The sequence below is a fragment of the Manacus candei genome, unplaced genomic scaffold, assembly GCF_025592945.1.
Source record: "Manacus candei isolate 608988 ecotype Guabito, Panama unplaced genomic scaffold, ASM2559294v1 h1tg000017l, whole genome shotgun sequence".
NCBI lineage: Eukaryota > Metazoa > Chordata > Aves > Passeriformes > Pipridae > Manacus > Manacus candei.
In genome coordinates, this window is record NW_026138065.1 from 7,167,997 (window position 1) to 7,191,532 (window position 23,536).

At 37.2% G+C, this 23,536-nt stretch overlaps 2 protein-coding genes across 4 annotated transcripts in view; one reads left to right on the top strand and one right to left on the bottom strand.

Annotated features, from left to right (window-relative positions):
- Positions 1-23,536, top strand: part of CNST (consortin, connexin sorting protein) — a 668,223-nt gene that overhangs the window by 231,413 nt on the left and 413,274 nt on the right. The gene's annotated exons all lie outside the window — the stretch shown is intronic.
- SMYD3 (SET and MYND domain containing 3) overlaps positions 1-23,536 on the bottom strand; it is a 399,664-nt gene that overhangs the window by 23,660 nt on the left and 352,468 nt on the right. The gene's annotated exons all lie outside the window — the stretch shown is intronic.

Consider the following 23,536-nt stretch of genomic DNA (forward strand, 5'->3'; position numbering starts at 1 on the left):
ATTCTGTAATTGAAAAATAACATAGAATTATTTCATATTTAGCTTAATTCATTTCCAAAGCAAACTCAACCAGACTGCATTAAATTGAGAAAAACACAGGTATTTGAAAAGACTAATTAAAGCACTTTAAAATCTATTTGGGTTATTTACCCTTGAGGCAGAAGCATTGGTTAAACAATGGTATACTTAAAAAACCAAAGCCCTTCTTTCTTCAGAACATTGGTCCAAAACGTATGTAAAGATTAAATCCTATGATGATGATCATGTAATTGTCCTCTCCTCAGAATAAAATTTGATATTTTTTACATGACTTGCTCAAAACAAACAGGAGGTAGCTAGAAATTTGGCTAATGTGGAGAAAAAAAAAAAAGATTTATCCTTTAAGATACTAGACAAAAAGGGGCAAGGGGTAAACAAGATACAAGAATATATTTTGCATTATTAGGTTAATAAACTGGTTGTGCTACATTTTGATCCAAAATTGATGGTGCAATAACTATAAATTATGATGTATTAGTCAGAAATGGCATATTGTGTTTAATGTACTAGCAAATACTAAACTACCAACAAACACACAATCAGTTGCTATAGTAATTCTAATCTCCACCTATGCATCAAGAATTTTTACGGGATGTGATGAATTCTGTCCTTTAAAAAATGTGTACTTTCCCATAATCGTGTTTAGTGGATTTTCTGCACAATCCTCATGTGCATACTGCACAGATCACACAGTGCCTCATCAGATCCAAATATCTGATTTGAATTTTTATAGAACACTGACCTTTCCAACATATGTTTAATTTGTGTTTATATCTAATATATATATCATGATCTCAAATATTCCACTCGTCTTGTGTTTAAACAGAAGGCAGCATGAAAGCAGTTTACTAGGAAAAAAAAGGAAGCAGATCAAAAAGAATGAAAGATTTTTAAAGGAAAGTGCAATAGTTAATTATTTCAAGCCTAAAAACTGGGAGCAGTTCTCCCACGTGTATAAGGGCCAGTACAGGTCCTGTACATCAATTAAGCCCACTTAAAGCACATTTTGAAGGCTTAGACAGGATTTCTATGGTGCATAAGCCTGGGGCTGTCTGTCTGCATGTGAATTTTATTCCCTATGAATATACCTGTCAAGATAGCTGAAATCTGAACATTAAGGAGGTTGTTAGCAAATCAAAATCTAAATTTGCAGACATTGCCACCTCAATTGTATTTGTCACTCTTCCCTTTCTCACAGCAAAACAAAGTGGTTACATGTACAAAGCAAGTGCAAGAAATAGTGGCCACAGTACTATATTTTCTCAGTTAAACTGCTTTTAAGAGGAAGATGGATGGTACTCTCTGAAGAAAAAGATTGTTTCTCTCTCTTGCTCTCTTTAAAAGAAGAGCTTTTAGTGGTACTCAATAAAATTTGTTTCTATGTCAGGAAACGGAACAGAACAAATACTGCACTAAGCTCGCAAGCCTTCGATTACCTGTTTTGTTCACATAAATATATAAGACTTAAAATGCATGATTAAATTGTATTATATATGGAGTTGGAACTTAATCCCTGATGAGCAACTATGTAGGGTTTATGGTATTATATATGGAGTTGGAACTTAATCCCTGATGAGCAACTATTTAGGGTTTATGGATTCTTAGTAATTACAGGTTTCTCCATTCCTTTACATTTCTGCATCAGTCATCATTTCTAAGGAAGGTAGAATCTGGAAATCTGGAATCTCTACTTACTCCCAGAATTTACCAGAAAACAGTTTTGTTGTTTTTTATTTGACATTAAACATTTTGAAAAGTATTCAACTACTTGGATCCACATTAAATTATGAAATTAAGCAAAAACTATGGGAATAATTCTGTTTGTAATTCCTGGAGAAAAGTCAAAGATACTTTATGTGGGGAATTTGCACTGAAAGCACAGAGAATTCAGGCTTTGCATTCTATTTGAACTTGTCCCATCAGATCCTATCTGACCTATTAATGATATCAGATTTGAGAAAACTTTTTTTTTCAATTTAATTTCTAGGCATTTTTCTTTGTGTCTCCTTATGTTTGACTTCATGCCAAATTGTCAAAATTGTCACTGCCTCATTTAAATCCCTCGAGAAATAACATGTTCTGCCGTACCTGAAGAAAGCAGAATTGGTACCTTTTCTCACCATAAGAATTCTCTAGTATACATTGTTACTGGATTATTTTAGGAAACATTGCATTCTGTCTATGTATCTTTCAGCCTATGCTCTGAGGTCACTTAATGTCTTTGTGGTGTACACTGCACTGCACCTAAGCATTTGAGCACTAATTCCATATTTGGGAAAGCATTTAAAGTAAGTGCTTAAGCATCCACTTAGTTGACTTATGTGGGCTTTATACATGTGTCTAAATTCTTTTCAGAGCTTCCTACAGTTGGTTCTAAAGAGTTAACAAATAACCAGTTCTGTTACTACATTTGAACATGACTTCAGAAAACTCTTACATGACAGTAAGTGTAGGATTTATCCCAACAGTGTATTCACACTGTCAGTTCACAGGCATCTAGCCTGGATGGGAAGCCTAATCTTCCCAGGTTCCCAGTTTAGAAAGTGCACTGTCAAGGACTCCTTGAGAAGGAAACTCAGAACATCAAGCTCACTCTGCTGAATATTGGCCAGTATTAATAATTTAAGATTACCTCATGATCTCCGTTTTCTGTCACGTTGGCTCAGACTTCTAACTGTGGTAAAATTTGTGCCACATTTTGATTCTCCAAATTGAAATGAGGATACAGAAGGATTGATTTTGCTTGTCATTTAGTAATATTTGACAAATATGGAAAGCTTCAGTACAGTGCATTTATACAGGAACAACACACTTCCCAAGGGAGAAGCCATCTACACAGTAAACTCCTATAAGTATGTTGGATGTGCAAACTTCATCATGAACACATTTACTAAATGCTGTAGAAGTAAATGTCTAGACGCTAAAAGCACAATTCTCAAAAGGCCCCAGTTTCTAATTTCTTTGGAAAACAGACACAATCTACACCATAAAAAATTTAATGGTACTTTAATTATCAGTCAGTTGAATAGCATGAGATGTGTGTGCCTTCATTTTTTAATACCTTCTTCCCTTTCCAGCAAATTGTGGAAAGAAATAATGGATGCCTTGAGTATTCTTCCTTTCTGTTTCTACCAAAATTTAAAAAAAAAAAAAAAAAGAAGATTCTTTTGAACACTAGCAATAATGAATATGGATACAGAAATGCAGCTGCAGCATTCACATCAGTGGTAAGGTAATGCAAAAATTTGCCCCTTTGTTTGGGTTCTGCTACATAAACTGCTATAAAGCTCTTGGCTGTCTGACTTAAGGTTGCTTCTTTGTTTTATAAGGTCAGAGCTTTAGCATTTGAAAAATATTTTGTATTTTGCAATATTGACCACATTTCCCTCTACAGAGATGTTGCAATAATTCAGGAATAGCAAAGAATATTACATATATAGAGAAACCTTTATGAATAAAAGCATTCCAACATTTTGAAGGATTTCATTAAATGGGTGTATAGTTAATGAAAAATGTTAAGCTGGATACACTGCAGCCTAGGCTGTGTTTTATACTACACATCACATACATACAGTGGCATCTGAACAGCAGAAAAATGGACATTATAGTGACAAAGTCTCTGTAATGCTTATATCTTCTCAGAACTGAAAACCAGCTTACATTATAAAAGAGTTTCTGTTTAGCATTATGGGGAAATGCGTAAACAAGCATGTCTTCGTTTTGGCCTCAATGGCTTTTGTTCATGCTGATCTCCAGCACAGGAGAGCTTCCTAAGTATCAAAGTATGCCTGAATTATTTAATTCAATATATACTATTACATTTAGTACATAGCACTGAGGAATTAGCAAGAATGGTAAGTGTGTGACAGGGAGAAATCTTTTTGTCCATGCTCACTGAAAGGCAATGGAAGTAAAAGATATTTTCAAAGCTTTGTGCTCCTTACCATAATAATATGTTTGACTACAGGACACGTGCATTAGCGACAAATGAACATTAGTTACAAATGTAAATATCCCTCTGAGGATGAGGAAATCTTATCTTCAGTAAATCTGCATAAGGCATAGCAATGTGGACTGTATTACTACTACTACTACTACTACTACTACTACTACTACTACTACTACTATTATGTTTTCCATTTTTTAAGGGAGGAATTAAATAGTGATATGAATTATCAGAAGAACCAGTGCTACTCACTGTGATAAATCCCCATTGCTGCTTTGCTGAAAAGGTACACCACACAAGAAAACATTTGGCCTCTGAAGATACAGTACTGTCAAAACTGAAATATCAAAATGCTCTCACTTTGTTATCACATCAAGAATTAATATTATACTGAAGTCTAAATGATGCAGAACCACATATTTTCATTGGCAAATTTCATAGGAAAGATCTTGAAAGGAACACTGTATTTTCTCCATACTACTTACTCTATATTATATAGAATTATATATATTATAGAATGATAGTATTTTAAACATCCTTTTCTGATGAAAAGCAGTAATGAAAACCAGGAAAATGGCACATGTTTAACTATGGATAAAGCACCTATTAAAGCACAGTTATCCAACTTGATAATTCATAAATAAGGAACATTGATTGGAGGCAAGTAATTTTGAGTGACATCTTGCATGTTTATATATGTTTAAGCTCTCTAGTTTCTCTTGCAATTATTACCATGATGAAAGAGTACAAAATAAAAGAAATCTGCAATGATACCTTTTCTTTTTTTTGCTGACAAGTGTGAAATGTGAGCTTTTTAATATTAGAATATTATTTTTTAAAGTAAGAACCTGGAAAGCCTTGATGTTTCAGTGGCATTTTAAAATCTGACTAGAGGTTATAGGGAGGTTAATATTAGTCACCGCTTTCTTATTGTTATGCTGCTTTATTCCCACAGGTTTTCCATAAACAGCATGAATTTGCATAGGCAATACAACACTGAAGGAAGAGATTAGAACATGGATAGCTGACAAACTGTTAAGTGAAAAGTCAGAAACATTAGCTGTTGTAGCACGAATGTTTTTTAGAGGATTTGCATTGGAGAATAATATTCTTCAGGAGCACTTGCTCTATTTCCACTGTCCACGATGACTAATCACAAAAGCAGTGGTATTAAATCAGTTAGCAGAGCTGAAACCCAGCAAAATGTGTCAAATGTAGATGAGTTTAACCTTGCAGTATTCAAGGAATGGAAACTATACCCTGAGGCACATTAGAGAAATACATGGATAGTAATTATCTAAAAGGAGATAACCAATGTGGATTTAGAAAGGCAAGAGCCTCCCTAACTAATCTACTTGACCTTTATCATGAAGCTAAAGGCAAGGCTGATAATAGGCTCTGCAAATAAAAGGAGTGTGTTTATATTTTCAGGAGGTCATGTGGGCATACACAACAAATAGATGAAAGGGGTGAAAAGAAAATAGCTTTATAAAAAACCTCTGAAAACTCATAAGAAAGCATGTACTGCAAGGGAATGCATTTAACCCTCCACCAACCACTTAGGGACACACAATTGCAACACTGTGGGAGCATTTGTTGCACCATCCTCATTGTAAGTTTGCCCAGAAATGTAAATGGTAGTCAGAGACGGTAGTTCCATGGGAGCTGCTGGTCCTTTTAAATGTAAGTAAAGGGGAAGTTACATAGTATCAACAGGAAACTTAGTATAGCTAAAAAGCTGAATCGACAGATCAAGAAGCTATAATACATAAATCCCTTTCTACACTCAGCTTTTATTTTTCAAACTTTTTTTCTTTTTTTTCGAGATAGCATATGAACCTAGGGAAGGAAATGCTGAAAAGGGTAACAAGGGTAAAGCTACTTTCCAAAAAAAAAAAGGTCTTTCTTGAAACTGTTTTTCTGATTCATGAGAGTCTGCAGACGCTTTGGGTGGGGGATGCTTGGGCCATAGTGAAAGTCTACCTTCTGACAGCCACTTCCAAACCCCACAGAAATTAATGACATTTGGACAATGCTCTCACAGTTTCATTTTCCTCTAACCAGGTGAGAAGATGCTCATCTGCCATTTGGAATGCAGCAGCCATTCTAGTGAACTATTTTCCTCTTTCCTGCACTGCCTGAGCAGGGGATGTTGTTCCTCTTTACATTCTTGGAAGATGAAAAAGGTCCTCTGATACCTTGGTTGGAGAAATGACCATGTAGGGAAGGAGGACTTTTTGTGACAGAAACAATCTCTTCCTTGGAGAAAAAAGAAGTTAAGTTCTAAGCTCTTCATCCTTTTTTCATGGGAGCTACTGGAAGGAGGGCTATTATTCTGTCTCCTGCTGTAAATGGAGAGGCCAACAGTTATGACACACATTTGCATCATCTGAAGTTGCTGAGGTAATGGGGGATAAAGGAGAAGAAATTAAGGAATACATGTCCCATGCACCCACACTGCCACTGCCTTCCCCCCCTACATTTTTCAGCAAGGAACAGAGAGAGGAGTCAAAAAAAATAAAGATAAACAGAGTTAAAGAAGCAGTAAGGAGTATAAAAAGAATTTGGGAGAGGAAAGAACTTGATCCAAAACACCTCCTATCTCATCTACTGAGATAAAGAGAAAAAGAAGAACCTTAACCAAGGGAGGTTAGTTAGGAGATCCTTACTGCCTCTAACACCAAACATTCACAGATCTTTAAACCCCAGAATGGAAATGTATCACAGTCTTTCCTGGACTATTTTCTATGTTCCCCTGCTTTTTCTACTGAGCAGACAGTGGCCACTGTCATCTCTCCTCCAGAGTGCCATGAATACACTTGTACAGTTCCAGTTCCCTCTTCTTGGGTAGATAGGCTACAAAAATATACACAAGTCAGCAAACTTGCATAGCAGTGGGTGCAACCAGTGAATCAACTCTCTCAGGTCTAATACCAGGTTTTGCATGCTCAACTGGAGACTTCTTTACCATCCTGATCTCACCCAGAAGTTCATGAAGAGATTTTGAACATCTGAATTTTTACTTTAATCACTCTTGCTAATGGTACTGCTGGATCCAGTACAAATATTACATTACTTTTTTCTTTTTTTCAGAATGAATGGTTTAGATGGAGTATTTTGGGTAGCTCTAAGAAGTCAGGAGCCACTCAGAAAGTGCGAAGTACCAGGGCTGGGGACACAGAAGAGAGGTAAACTAGAACGTTAACTAGACCATACAGATCTTCTACAGATAGCATTCATTTGTTGTCACCCAGAAAAAAAATCATTTTGCAAATATTTAAAGCATTTGACCATCTAAACAGCATCTGGAAGTGTACACATTGCTTTATTTTTCCCTCCATCATTTCAGAAGAGTGCTAGAAGCAGCACAAAATATCCCGTTCTTTGCATTGAAGTGGAACATACTTGTCTGCATTTTAACTGAATTTATCAGGTCCTTGATTTTGTTTCACAGTCAATGACAACTTGAATTCTACTATAATAAATATTCATAGCATGCATATTCCAGTCATATGTGTGAATTGGTAAAGTTAAAGCTTGGTTCCCATAATTAAAGCCATTAGTAAGGATTCCAAGATGGCTTTGTGCTTGTGCAGAAATTTGCAAAAGAATTATCTCCATTTTTTAATACCAACATTTGGCTGGAAACTGCCTCAGTGCTCAGCTAGTATGGCAGCAAGCCTTTTCACTTGAGGGATAAAAACTAAGCATTGAGTTTTAAAGGTTCACAATACAGCCATATAGTAAAATATTCTAAAATAGTCTAAAAAACTCTTATTTGAAGAATTCCACTAAAAATAAATCTGAGAAAGCTGTACATATGCTCATGGTTCTTCTGAAGGCAAAGGAGGAAGTAATTTTGGGAAACAAATTTGTTGTTATTTTTTGCTTTCTCAGCTCTACTAATAATTTGTTCTGTTCAGGCCCAATATCAGTGATAGGGGCCAGTAACCTCTGGCTGAGTTGAATTATGTTGTGTGGGAGTGGCACATTCAGATGCTGAAAAATCATTACTGGGAACTACAAAATGCAAGACTGTGATATATCCTAATGTAGCAATTCCCAGAATGTGGTACCTTGAGGATTGCTTTGGGTTATGCAAGGTTCTCCCCTTGACTTAAATATCTCAGTTTTAAATGGTGGGAAAGCATCTGCAGCAGGACATCATCAGCATAGTGGAAGTGGTGATAGTATTTCTGGGAAAATACAGGAGGAAAATCCTGTGCTGCTGCTTGTCATTTGTAGCTTGCCTTCTAAGAGAAAAAGGCTGGCATCTGGAAAAGGAAACACATGCCTACAGCTGAGTTGGCAGGGGTGGGAAGGTATCCTGAAATGTGTAGGAATGTGAGGAAATAGGAAGATAGTATTTGGTGTTATGTGAGATAGGGAAATGTGAGAACAATGCCATGTGGGAAAGAGAGTAACTCCTGGAGATTTGGCAGCTGCCAAAATTGCCTTTGGAAAAAGAAGTTGATGCTCCACTGCAATCAGTAGACTGATTAGCTAAAGCTATCTAATCAGCACTAGGGTACCTTACCAAGTTTAAACTTTCAAATTTTCCTTGCTGTACTTTCTCTCAAGCTGCCCTTCATACCTGGAAGAACCTTCCTACATGCATCCATAAAACTCCTTTGTTAGGTATCAGCAAATCCCTCATTAAAACTCCTCCTTGTCACAGTTTCTGGATAATGCCTAGATTATGTGGGAACTGGAAACATGTCACTCGCCCACCAGTAGTCAGATCATCTAAGGCTGGAAAGAACTGATGTCCTGGTCATACTCTGTCCTTGTTAGCTTGCTCTTCCTTGACCTGCTGGCTTTATCTTCTGTGACAGCCAGGGAAAAGAATCCCTTTTTTACCCTGATAACAAGATTTATGGAGTCATCATCTGTTTGCCTGTTCTTCTCTAGTAAGTTTTGAATCCATTGGTCAATTTTAGTTAAATTTGGCACTGAAGTAGAAATCTCAAAGGTGTTTTAGTAATCTAAAAAACTAAGATAGCAGAAGATAAAGCTACCAATACTACATTCTCTAGGGTAAAAAAGTGTGAGCTTTGCCCTGAGACAGATACAATGCAATGCATGCAGGAGAAATGTTATAAATTCTCCACTCTGGGAAACTCTGGTTTGTGCACTATAAAATCCATTATGCCCACATTGAATTCTAGAGAATCTCTGATGTGTAATAGGCACTACATGAACACTGCAGCATAGCTATCATTCAGTCAATCAGCATAAAAAGTAAGTCAGTCAGAGAGAAAAATGTATTGGAAAACAGCTTCCTTAGTTCTGGAGGCCAGTTAACAACTCAATTTTTGAGCACTGGCATGATAGTATTTTTTCCTTTAGAGCTAACATGCCACTGCCTGGAGCTTTTTACAGCCAGAAGTTATCCCAGTGTCGATCACAGTCGACAACAAACTTTTCTGTATGCTTGTACATTTATAGATAGCACTTCCGGAAAGCAAACATTTAAATGCAAAGAAGAAAACCAGATCTCCCAAGTGACTGTTATTAGCAAGCTATCTTCAGGAGGAGAATAAACCAGACAACATTCTACAAAGTAGGTCTATTTAATTTATTTTTTTAAATGAAATAATGCAGTATTCTTATTAGATAGAGAAGGCTGGATATATCTTACATAAGTATCCCTTGACTCTGGTCACTGCTATGATTTGCACCAGCAAAAAGTTAAAGGTCAGTGATAGCCTGGACAAAAGGCTTGCAGAGGTTGGTGTTAGGGATGAAACAGGACAACGTGTGGTGACACAGAAGGCAGATCATGTACAAAATCACGGATATTTTCACACTGGAGATGGAACAATGGTGGAAGCTATTAAAAAAAAGAGGTACATAAATCAGGGCTTGCTCCTTCAGATTGTGATGAGCTATCCCCAACACTTCCACAAATAACAAATTACCAGCATCAGTCAGAGGCTGGATTTATTCTCACTAACTACACACTGACTTCATTTTTCTATTACTCCAAGTTAAATAGCATCATTACCTCTGGCCCCTCTGATCGACCAACCTATCTTTGTTTTATTGTTAAAAATATTTTCAACTAAAAAGTCTGAAGTCACTGAAAAACAAAAGTTGTAAAAGAGTAAAGAAAAAGATGGCAGTCATGCAAATATCTATCTTCACAACAATGGATACAAAATCTTGGGATGTTTTGGCCCTATACATACTCCCTGTAAAAAAAAGTTTCTGAGAAATGTTAAGTACAGAAATACTAGCTTCTTAAGGACTGTCACAATTTGTGACAAACTCCTACAACGCAGTGTGCTTTTCAAGAAGGTGAAAGTATTGTAGCTGGAGAGTTTCAAAAGTCATGATTGTAAGTTCACCTTTTATTTCCATGAACTTGCATTCAGTAGTTTTCATTACGGATGTAAAGTTAAAGGGTAATAACTAAAAAACCCTCAGCCTGGTAATAGTGGCTTTTTAATTATCCATAATTCTTTTGCTCAGCATAAGAAGGTGCATTACACAGTGAAGAGCATTCTAATGATACCTCACGAAATCTTCTCTGGTTTCTAAGTTACTGTTTTGTCTGGGTTACATGATAAAAGAATTTGTAATCTCCATCAGACTGTGAAAAGCAGGTATCTTCAACTACTGAGAATAAAGTAAAATTGCAAAATGTGGCTACACTGAAATTAAAGAGCAGATGATGCTTCACTGAACTCAGGGGGAAATAGAAACATCTGTCAACACATTGCAACAAAAACTCCTACAGTGAACAAAAGTCATACGTGCAGCTCTCTTCCAGAGGAGTTTGCTAATTTAAAAATTATGTATGTGAAAGGAGTCAGGTCTTGAATTTATGAAAGTGTACTAACCCATAAAGAATTGAGGAAAAGAAACACACTACAGGAATCACACACACAAGATTCATGCATTGGATGACACATGTATGAGTGTGTGACTGACTGCACTTCCAGGCACATAAGAGAGGAAGACCTGTCACTGCATTGCTCCTGAATAATGAATCATCTAGCAATAAATTATTCCAGCTAACTTTTCCCGGGGATCCTTATTATCAGGTGCAATAGACACAGAGAGGTCAGAAGACCAAGTTTCCTCCCAGCATGTGAGACTTGACATCTCTGAAGGTATGGGGGACACTTGCATATGACTCATCCATAAGCCATCTACAGCTGACTGACCTAGAACTAGCATAAGAGAACTAGCTAGATGAAACCCTAGCCTTAAGGAAGCCAAGAGAACTTTTCCAATAACTACAACAGTGCCAAGTATTCCACTTGATGGCTTTGAATTTTTTCCAAGACCATTAACCAAAGACTGTGTTGACTTTGATGTATAAAGGAATGCAGACTTGACAAAACCTCTCAACCTCATCCAGGCAGTGTACTAAGAATGGTTGTATATGCAATGACTTTTTCTTCCACTTAAACTTCAAGTAACACTGAAGTTGCAGGCAGGATTCAAGATTTTCCTTGTTTTTAAAATTTTTTGCCCTATTTTTACTCTGGTAATTTTTTTTGCTCTATACATTAAAAATAAAACAAAATAATTATAACATAACAAATCAAAAATTCTTAGCACAAAAAGCAGGCAGGAAAGCAAATGTTTTCACTGATACTGAGCAAATTCTAAAGCATTCATTGAGATGCAGTATCTCAGAGCACTATGCGTGTAAAATGCAGATGTTGAGCTCTGATGTCATCATTTCTAAGAGAAATATGGGCCTCAGCAGAAACAAATACACTGGCTGCTATTTATGCCTCTTTCATGTTCCCTGTACCTTCTCCCCTTCCCCAGTGGTGGTGAGAAGGGGCTTAGCTTCTGTCCATAGCAGTGCCACTGAGGTGAGAAGCAGTTGTAGGAGCACCTAAATTTATCAAACTCCTTGTGATTCATGGCTGTTCTATGCTACCATAATAAGATAGATTTGAAGCTTTTTCACCTCCACCAGGATATTAAAAACTGCTTTTTGTTATGTGGACATCTTGGTGTCTAGTAATACATTCAAATATGAGCTTAACTTCTCTCTTTATAGGCACTCTATATGTGGCCTCTTATTTTCTATAGACTTGTGGGAACTTCATACGCTTGACATCTCTGTCTTTATGCAAATTGCTAGGTAGCACCAACAAGCAAAGACAGACAACACAATCACAGAAGCCTCATTGACACTGAAATGTCTTTAATTTCTTAGAGGTTACTGCAAGACTGAGCTCTTACTGGGGCAACGTACGGCAATCTTTCAGCACATCCCTGACCCTTGCCATTCTGCTCTCCAGTCCTCTGGGTGGAAAGAAGATGCATGACACGCTATTGCTGGGAAAAATTGAAGGTTTGGTTCTGTTTTTTTTTCTGCAGCTATACAGGTTTTCCCATGATTTGTGTAGTCAAGATTCACTTAGGTTTGAAAAGGTATGACATTTATTGAGCCTTTCAAAAGCATGCTAACGATGTGTCCTCTCACCAACAGCAAACTAGCCCAACAGGATATCATATACCATACCCTGAAGAACATATAAAATGCAGTTTTAAAGTTAATTGAAGACTCCAGCACACATAATTCACGAGTAGAATTATATTTCTATTTTTAATATTATTTCTTACTCCTCTCACTCCAGGCAAATTTCTCGCAATCAGATGAAACAAGATCTTTGCTACAGGTACAGAAATCCTGCACTACACAGAAGGCAAGACAGTAGAAATCCATAGCCTTTTTTAATTTTGGGAGGCACATTGATTTGCTTGTTTTCAAAAAATAAAAAAACCCCCAAGCTTCTGAAAATCTAGCCTTTCTTCACTTATTAAGCTGATTTAGTTCAGTATAATACAATAGGATAAATGTCAATGCAGGCTGCCTGAAAATTCCATGCCAATGTTTAACTTGGTGCAAATTTTGGAACAGAAAAACTAAATTGTCACTGTCATAATGGCACACAGCTTAAAATCCTTGGAGTAGTGACTATGGTGAAGCTTTGATGTGGGGTTTATTATTTCTTCAGATTAGCAAATGGTGGAGATTAGAAAGTCACCTTCAAGGATATAAATATAATGTCTTCCTTACATACATACTCTAGTGGAATTCAACTTACAACTACATCCATTGTCTGCAGAGTTTTACAGTATGCTTCAACAGATCTGTAGGATGCTTAACATTTTTTTAATTAAATGTTACAGATTTTTTATATAATTTCCATACAACTCTACCTCATTTTTACAGATGCTAGAATTTTAAGACATGCCTGCTATGGACTTAATTTTCCACTGAACTGTAATGAGACTCCAGTGTCTTATTCTTTATGTTGTTGTAGAATCCTTAATCTTTTTTTTCAGTTCCTTAGGATAAATCCTCAATGATTCAGTGATTTTTACCCACCTCATTATTTTAGAAGAGAAGCATGTCTTTCAAACAAAAGTTCCTTCTTGATGAATTTCTGTGCACCTATTAATGTTGGGTTCCTCACATTTAGCTACCAGCACCTTACTGGAAATTCAAGCATATGTGGCCTGTGTTTATTTGGGTTAAAACAAGTAAGCATCAAACAAATCTGATAGAAGCTGCATGCTTGCACAAATCAATCTATTTTACAGGTTCCATCTGCTCTTAAGTGCTTCCCAGAGAACAAACACTGTGTCACTTTACCACATATTTCCATTGCACTATCCCAAACACACTTAAGCTGCTGACAGATTAATGCTTAGTTCACTTGTGGCATACATTCTTGGGTTCTTACACATGTTCTTATAAGGAAATGGAACTCACTAAGCACTTAATCACAAGTTGGGGTAGTGTTATGGTCTTGAATACAACACACCAACTCTGTTTGAGGAACAGGCTAAGGTATCTCTATATAAGCTGTCTCTGTCACTGGTACTGCCAAAGACTCTGGAAATCAAATTACTTTTGTCAACCTCAGTTAAACAAAAGCAAGCAGAAATTTGCCAAAGGGTAGCCCTGTGGGCTAGGGATGAGCCACCTGAGGAGTGTGCAGAAATGGTCTAAGGATTGTGCCCTTTACTGGAAGTCAACTTGTATGGCTTAAGCGTATATTGGCTTGAAGCCATTACAAAGAAATATTGATAAAATGACTGCAAAGACAGGGAATAAGAAACAGATACAAAAAACAATAGCAAAAATACCTGAAGAAACATACAACCCAACTTTCTAAATATATCACCAATTCAGTTAATTGTGAATTTACCTGGTTAGGAAGCAGTGACAGCAAGAGGAACTCATATGAGTGTATGTAAAATGTGAACATACACTATAAATATCTGCATCTGTGCTTGAGAGAAAGGTGAAGTTTCATGGAAAATCCTTTGCATCCTTACTTGATGTAAACCAAGTTCAAATAGTTCAGAGCAGTCAACAACTTCACCTGGTTTTATGCTTAAATACAGGACACAAAAAGGAAGGGGTAAATAGCACAGAAATTGTAAGTAAATTTTCTTCCATATTCAACCTGATAAATATTTGTCCAGTTCTGATTTTTGAAATAGATTTTACAGAAGAAAACTTAGTAATTCACTCCCTAAGCAGACCGATCCCCCATTATGTACATCACACCATTATCGCCAACAGTGAATCTTAGAATCATAAAAGTTGGAAAAGACCTCTAAGATCACTGAGTCAAACTGTTAACCCAGAACTACCGTGTTCATCAATAAACCACATCCACAAGTGCTACATCCACACACCTTTTGAATACTTCCACGGACAGTTATTCCATTGCTTCCCTGGGCAGCCTATTGCAATGTCTGATCACCCTTTCAGCGAAGAAATTTTTCCTAATATCCTATCTAAACCTCCCTGGCACAACTGGACATCCATTTCTCTTGTCCTGCCCTTGTTACTTGGAAGAAAAGACTGACCCTCAGTGAGGGGTTTTTGCCATTGAATTGTATGTTGCTGAGTGCCATGGTGAAACTGGAATCTACAAGCCACCTCTGATTTCCATGGAGATGTGTCCTTTTGATTTATGAGCAACTTCGTTGTTACTCTTCCCTTGCTTAGCTTAGCAGGGTCTGAGTACAACTCACTGTGGGTTTTTCTTAGTGTCACTGGATGCAGTAAATGCTCTCTACCCTGGTGTTTCACTTTCAAAAGCACAGTGAAAGTCCTCACCCCTGCAAATGGGATGGGAAAAATCCTGTCCTGCTGCAATACTTGGAGTTAGTTGTTCTTTGATGGACACAGTTGAACACATCAAAGGTTAACCACTGTATTTTCTTGTTTTCCTCAAGGTATCAGAAGACAGGAGTACCTCCCTGGCACAATGCTGGTCTCAGAGCAAGGCAGGGGGTCGAAAACACGGGGTACTTAATGAAATTAACAATTTCAGTTAAAGTCAATATACTTTTTATTTGTATCAGAGATTATGTCAATGCTCTCTTACATGGAAAAGACCTTCCCCCCACCTCTATTTTTCTCTCTACTGGCACAAGCAACCTTGCACAATTTGATAGCATCTCTTGATAAATATCCAGCATTGGTAGAGCTCATTTGCACTGCAAACTTGCCAGCAAGACAATACGCAGATGAACTGAATCCAGACAGGTAGCAACAGATAAAGCTTGAGTATGCATTCAGGACGTTATCTTACTGTAAGCATGTAAACCTGGTTTTCATCTCAAAATTCTGAGATGTTGAATTGGTAGAGGTAATATTACCCAACTTGGTTACGCATTTTGAAATCCCTTAAAAAATAAAGCGCCTTATGACAGTGCAGTACTGAGACAAATATCTAAGATAACTTATCTTTACCTATTGTCATGAGAGCAAGCAACTAACTAGTAGGACATTCCCCTGGTCATAAGTTACTTTGTGGGATTTTTTGGTAAGATTGGAGAAGTTACACTGTGTTTCATAGGACACAATGTCTATGTTTCAGAATACCTCAAATTGCAACATGCAGGAATTTCCCATTCTCCCTCAGCAAGGTCTCCAGTTGTATTTACATACACATTTTAAAAACAGCTACTTTGTGCTACTGTCTAAAGCAAAGTTTTCCACAAAATGCTTTGGTAAATCTTGCACATTCCCCATATGTTGAGAAAATTAACATGCTAAATATTTTTTCCTTTTTATGACTGTATATACTGGGTCTTTTGTTTTGCAGCAATGTAGGATCTAATTCCATTTTTTAAAGTCTGCCAAGCACACTATTGCATGAAAATATTTTCTTTTCTCTTTCTCTTTTCTAGTTCATCAACAATGATTCGAGTAGAAAGACCTGGTTCAGGATGCTTCTCCTTGTTGGTTGTCACTTTTGCCAGTTTTCAGAAGACTTCTGAAGCGCTGGCCAGCCTTGAAAGTACATTAAATCCTTGGTGTGCATCATTCAACATACCTGAATTAATATGAAATGAATTCATGATGTTGTTGCAATGAACACACTTTGATTCCAGAACTTTACCTTTCCTTCTGGCAGCCCATCAGCCATATCTTCCAAGAGCACACTGCATGGCTAGAAAAAGCTGATTTTTCCTTTAGCAAAGTTTTTTGAAACTGTGGCAGCATCCTTTTTTCTTTGCCCTCTCTCTTTTTTATTCTTTGTGAGGATGGGGAGAAGTTTTAAAAAAAGGCTTTTCCTACCTAATTTTGATATTTCTATGCTTCTTGTCGTTGTTCTTTGGTTGCCTATACCCTATACCTATACTCTTCCTTTACTGCTCGTGTGTGCCTTGAATACCTCAGTTTTCCTCCAAGATGACTTTATTTTGTTGTAAAATACATATTTTTTATTATTAATTAGTAGAATTGCACCATTTTATAAGGGTGAGTTTTTCCTCTTTGATATATTTATCTTGCTCTCACTTTTGTCAGTTTTTGTGGCCCTTTTTGTGGCAGTTTCTTTCTGTTTCTCTGAGCCTTTTTTTCTTAGCAGTGTTATAGCCTGCCTTTTGTTAGCCTTCCAGCATTTCTAATCAGTTACTGTCTTTTTTCAGCTGTCTACAAACAATCATCTGCTTTTTGTTTCTTCCTTCTTACTTTCATCTTCAAATTCACCACAGTAAAGGTGTGGTGTGTCTTGCCTGATGATGAAATGACAAACTGAACCTGAGGAAAGAAGTTCCAGTATACTCAGGAGAAGACAAGGACATCTGGGAGAGGAGAAGCACTGAATCACCTGCTTAACCATGGAACTGGTTTGTCTGAAGGCTGACAAACATCTCAGGATTAGATACCAACAGATAGTGTTTGGGATTCTGGCCTAAAGCAGATAGAATTTCTAATAGAAAACTAGAGTAGAAAGAAAGGAAGAAGCACCTTCGGTGGCAGCCAAGGGTATACATGCAGAAGGATTTTACTAGTGAACATAGGGTCACAACACAACATGAACTGTCACTCAAAATTGCATAATTCAATATTAGATGTTGTACAGATAAGTAAGGAGAAGATTAGCCATTGACTAAATTTCTGAAGGCCAGGAACTGTTGTATTTATGAGGTAGCACAACCAATGCTTATGTAGCAGTCAATATTCTCAGCATTTCCTTGAGTAGCCCCCTGTGGCATAATTCTACTGGCAATTATATGAGGCAGAGTGCTATCCTAATGTGGCTGTGTCATTTCTCATACCAAGATTCGATAATTTAGAATTAGTTTAGATAATTTAGAATTAGTTTTGATACTTCCAATGTTCTCTGTATAGAAGGACTGGATTTTATGGTTTTAGGGGGTTAAGGAAAACTTACTAACAAACCCTGACCAAGGCAAGACAAATATAGTTCATAGAGATTTGACATGTTGGATGGGAGTATGCATGAATCTGTACAACCAAGGTAACATTATGCACAAGCTCAGTAAACACAGGAACTGAAAATAAAGATATTTCTGGTTTTCAGGAACATCTGAGTAATGCATTCCTAATAAGATCTTCCATTACATTTTAGCCCTTTAATGGGTAAATTCAAGATCCGGTGAGCTTGTAGTCTACCATCACATCAGTAAATGTGTGGTCTCCAGGATTTGCTCACTGCAGTAATTTACAATTTCCTCTCATCTGCATATTCTTTCTTTCCTCTTCCTTTCCTGCCAATATCCATCTGGGAAATTTCAGCTTTACTCAGCATCACCTATTTTACTACAGAGCTTCTCTGATCTTCACTCTCTGGTTTTCCTGGTGGATGGATCATCTGACTTGGAATTTATTAATTCCTTAGCACAGTTCTTATTTGACAATACTTCAGTTTTCAGGGTCTGCATGCCCCCTTCAAAGTACCGTCTTTACATCACTCACTCTCCCTGGTCAATCTCATTGATTCACCCTTTGAACAAACTCTATATTATTCAATTTCTTTGCTCTCCTTATTTCCTGCTTCTTTCCTCTTCTCTTCCTCATGACTATGTTTTTTCTTTTCAGTAACTTTTCTGATTTTTCAGTAGAAAAAAAATACTGCTTTTTTTTCTCAGACTTTAATGTAGCTTAGACTGTTTTCTCACTTAAATACCCCAACTTTCCTTTTTCACTACTGTTCACATCCCCACCACAAGAAACTCTTAATTGATTTCCTCCTTAAAAGTACTGCCAAGTCTCCACTCTATGCCTCCTCAACTCAAACTGACAATTTATTCAAACAAAGAAATAGATATTTTCTGACTAAAATCAGACTCTTCCTAATTCTCCCCTCAGAAAATGCATTGTTCCTTACAACTTCTCTGCTTCTATTTCCTGCATGACCTCTCTTTTTTTTCTCTTTCATCAGAGATAGAATTGTAAGTTTGTCCTTCTTTTTTAATGATTCTCCTCCCCTTTGTCTCACTTTTCACCATAACTTGTCTCTAGCATAGCTTTTGCAAAGCAATGCTCAGTTATTGTCAAAGGAATGCAAAACTCCACATATGCTTCTTATGGCTCTATTCTTTAACTGCTAATTGTTCCCTTGACATCACTCCCCAATTCTATTTTAGTTCAGGTTCTAAACAAACCTTTGTTTAGAATCTGTATGTCATCAACTCCACCCTTTTCTTCTTAGCAAAATTCATACAGACACTGTGAATTCCCCAAAATTGTTCTCAAAATCATTCCAGCTGAATAACTATGCTGCAATTTTTCACAGCACACAGGTCTTTGTAATATCCATTCATGCACTGGGAGGCTAGTATACGAGAGCTTTGTATTTTCTTAATATATGTTTAACACTCGCTTCAATTTTATTCATGTGTGTCCTTTGATTAGTGTGTAATAGCAAGCAGACTAATGAAAAGAGCTCAGGTAAGGGCTGCATAAGTCAAATTGCAAGCATGCATGTATGAAAAGGAAAAAAAAGGATCCCTTTATTACAGGACAAAGACACCAACTATTACTACTTAGGTTAAAAAAATTCAAACCAACAAAAATGAAAGCCAAACTGAATCTTTCAGTTCTGGTAGGCAGATAGACTAGGACTAAAACCCTTATTTGAGATAAAGCCTGAACTCCTGAATGGTTAACATCTTAATCTGAAAGAGATCCTACAGTGAAGAAAAAGAAAATAAATCTCTACAGATAAAGTTATCATTGGAAAGAACACAGTTCTTTTAAGAAGTGTCTAAAAACACCCTGGAAATGCTATGTGAGAGATGGAGAAATAGCACTTGTAGTTGTGTCAGAGAAAAACGAAACTCTGGGAAACTCAGTAATTTAGTTCACTAACATCACTAGGAGATCACTATCTGTAAAATTCAGATTCAAATAGCTCCTGGCATAAGTGAAAGGTGAAACTAAAACTAAACCTGAAACTAGAAGCTCAAACTGAAGATAGTAAGCACCAGTATAGAAATATAGAGTGACCAGATGAACACTGACAGAAAAAATATTGCAGCGATGGAGATATTTAAGAAAATCTTAGTCTACCTAAGAAATGTGATATAAACTGAATTAACACTGATGTTGCTGAACTTCTACTCATGTGTGCTAGAGTATATTTGGCAAACTAGTGTCATCAAAATCATATCTGAAAAAGAGTTGGCATGACTGGAGAGAATAGTAAGAAATTCTACCCATACACACAATATGTGAAAAGGAGGAAAGGTAGATGATGGAGCATCTATGGGAGTGTGCGTTTGCAGAAGTCATCGAGGATTATGCAGGTCAGCATCACTTTGGGGAACAACACATAGTTGTGATGGAAAGATGCAAGAAAAACCACCAGGAAAGAACCAAAGAATCCAAGGTGGTGGTGCTATGCAGACAAACAGCAAACCAGAAAATCCATTTCTTATGTCGGAAATGGATCGATTAGGACGTAGATATCTTGGGCACCAGACCAGTCATAAAACCTTTCTTTTTCATTTTTGGAAAAGGCTGTTGGGACTGAAGGGGAAGGAAGAGGGGAAGAATGGAAGACCTAAATGGGCTGCTGAAGTGTTTTAAGGGATTCCTAAATATATTGCCCAGTGACAGACATTCTCCTGTTTATCTATAAAATAGGTACACTGAAGCCAAAAGTTGTGCAAATATTGCTAGAAACATGTCTTTTGGAAGAATTATTAACAATGAACCCAAGACAATACACTCTCTAATTTATACTGGGTTTTCCTCTTCTTTTGACATATTTTTCTCTAACCATGAGCATTTTCTAAAACCCCAGCAAAGTGAAGAAGGTAGATTTTATTCTTTCTATTCTTTGTTTCATTCTTTCTTTGAATTGCCTTCTCCACCTTCACATTTTTCTCTCCCTCTATCCCAGAGGTAAGATTTATGTTTACAACTGATGGTTTATGATTAAGACACTGAACTTTGGTCACTGAATTAGTACTGTCTGTAGGTTCAGAAATCTGCCAGCCAGGCACGAGTCCTCAGGGGACCTCCCACAACCAGGGTGCCGACTGGCGCCGAATCCTGGCTGTAACCCTTAAGCAGTAGCATCCCCCAGTGGCCCTAGTTATCACTGCAGTGATAACTTTTTAAGATAATTTTAGGCACTCTAACTTTCAATGTAAATTCAATTCAAGTGCCTCAGAACTAGCCAGGACTCAGGAGTCTGTTAAACTCAGTAAAGAACCATATATACTTGATGAAAAAAATTATTTTCAGTTACTGAGTATACCATGTGTGTATTGCAAAACACATAGTTGTAAAAGTAGGAAATTTTTTTTGTAAAATGCATTCAAAAAGGGGGCAAAATCGGATCAAAAGAAAATCAACCTCTTTGTTGGAGAGCCTTCTTGAAGAAGAGAAAATAGGTTTAGATTTTTTTCCAAGAATATTAGGTTCTACAGCTATTTTTGGCTTTTTTACAAGATCAGGACTCATGGAAGGGATACTTCAGCAACCTTCAATTTTTAATCTGCGTAATTCTAAATCAAAAATCCCTGGCTCATGTTTAATTCACTCAATGAAAATTCAAGCCTATTCTCAGAAAATACTCAACAAGAACATCCCACATCCCAGCCACTATTCTTAAACCCAGTCCTTTGCAAAACAATCCAAAACTGTGCTCACTGGGATTGCTTTCCCTGTTCCCTAGAAGAACTCAGTCGTTGAGGAAAGGTGAAGTAATTGGTACTTCAAATTGTCACTGGAAGAGAATAGGAGAAGGTAGAAGGGCAGACAAATGATGCACAGGTAATACAAATATGGGATGCTCGCACCTACCCAGCTCCCTCCCACTCCAGAAGCAGAACAGACACATCAGCACAATCCCTGTATCAGTGCTGACTCAGCAGAGAGAGGATGGAGGAGGAAGGATGTGCAAGGCTGCCAGAGGAAGAGCCAGAACAGCACTTCTTCACAACTCTTCTGTATGCGATGAAAAGAAGGAATTTTCTCTTGTTAATGTTGGAACCCTCCAGTAACTTCTAATGCTGCAGCAGTGGAGATGAAGGGTTGTTAATTAAAACCACCCATATGAAAATCAGTGGGACTTCTACATTAGCTTGAAGTTCAGCAGGGGATTATAAGCAGTGCCGAACAGAAACCAATGAACATTTGTCCTCTCTCTATCAGAATCTCACCAGACCTGATGCCACAAGAGCCCAAAGAGGTGACATGGCTTTATCCAGTAGGTAAATCCAGTAGGTCTATGGCATCAAGTAGTTACTTCTTTCCTCCTATTACTCTTGTCACAATAGCTGAGTACCTCTAGTAGAGTTTTATAACAGATGCATAATTCCATTCTCTGGCTGCAGTGTGAAGCACAGAATACTTGAGACAAGCAGGAAAAAAAACCCCCAAGCCTAATCCCCAGAACATATGTGCCTTCTCAGTAATTTAAGGGCTAAATGCTGGGGTCCTTCCTCTGAGGTAACCTTAGGGAAATCTGTCTTTCTCAGTATCTCTGAATCTGATCCTTCATGAGCAGCAGTCAGCCCAGTGTGAATGTGCTAACTGAGATATGACAAACCCATGTAACAACTCTTGCTGATATTCTGTTATTCTGTGGTTAAGGCTCATGAGGATTTTTGAAAGGAAGTTTATTTTTGCAAGCTGCTGAGTGCTGACTATGACGTGGGGCAGCTTTCACTTAGGCAAATGTCTTAACTTTTTTTAAGGCTCTTGGGCAGATAGGCCATTACTGCAACATTTACAAGTAAAGCCTGGCTTGGCTTAGTGAAAGGAGATGTAGGTTTTAACAAATAATAGACAGCTATTATTCAGCACAAAGAGAGGAGGCAGCTTTTCATCTTGGCAGACACTACCTCTCCCCTTCTTTTGGAAGTTCTAAAAACATTTCAGAGGTCCTAAACAATGCTCCTCATAGGTTATTGTCACTACCTAAAACATAGGGGCTGGTATTCAGCATGACAAATCAGTTTTATGTAGTTTAGTCATCTATCTCTGCCAGTTGCATGAAGTGGATGATTCTGAAAAAGTCAGCAACTATCATAATGAAAATATACATTATGATACAATGTGTCACACAGCATTGAAAATTAATCCTGTTGCTAAAAAAATAGAAAATGCACAATAAACACATTACCTGAAATTAAAAGTGGTTTTGACCAAATCTCCAGAGCCTTTAAAGTTGTAACAGTGATTTCCTATTTATATGGACTGTGTGAATTCTCAGGTGATTCCCTGTGGAGAGTTGTATGAATACTTTTTCCAGAGCTGAGGAAAGGAAAATAGGTAGCTATAATGGAACTACAGGAGCAGCCAAGCAGTAGATTGATTCAACAGGAGAAATTCAATGTATCCCAAAAGATTTCCTAGGATTTGCTCTCCTGCTGCTTAGGGCACAATTTGTTGTAATGAGAAACTGAGGATTTTGTTTCAGGTGTCAAAGCTTGTAGTGATGACTCGAAGGTATAAAGAAAAAGCAACAACCGAAAATCACTCTTAAATAATGCTTTTGGATGAGAATAGAACAAGGACAAGCTCTTCAAGGTGCAAAAAAGGTCAAATATCTCATGTAAATAACATTCCTTAAGAGATACTAATTGGATGCACAGATGAACCCTTTCCTTCATCTCCAAACTGCTGCATTAAACAGTTTGAAAACTACAGTACACTTCCACAAGCAAAACAAAGAAAGCTTTATTAAATTATCTGGTAAAACTGCACTCAGTCTCACTGTAATCTCTGCTCTCAGTAATGTCTGCAGAAAAAAATACTCAGTTTTCAGTTGTGAAGAACTG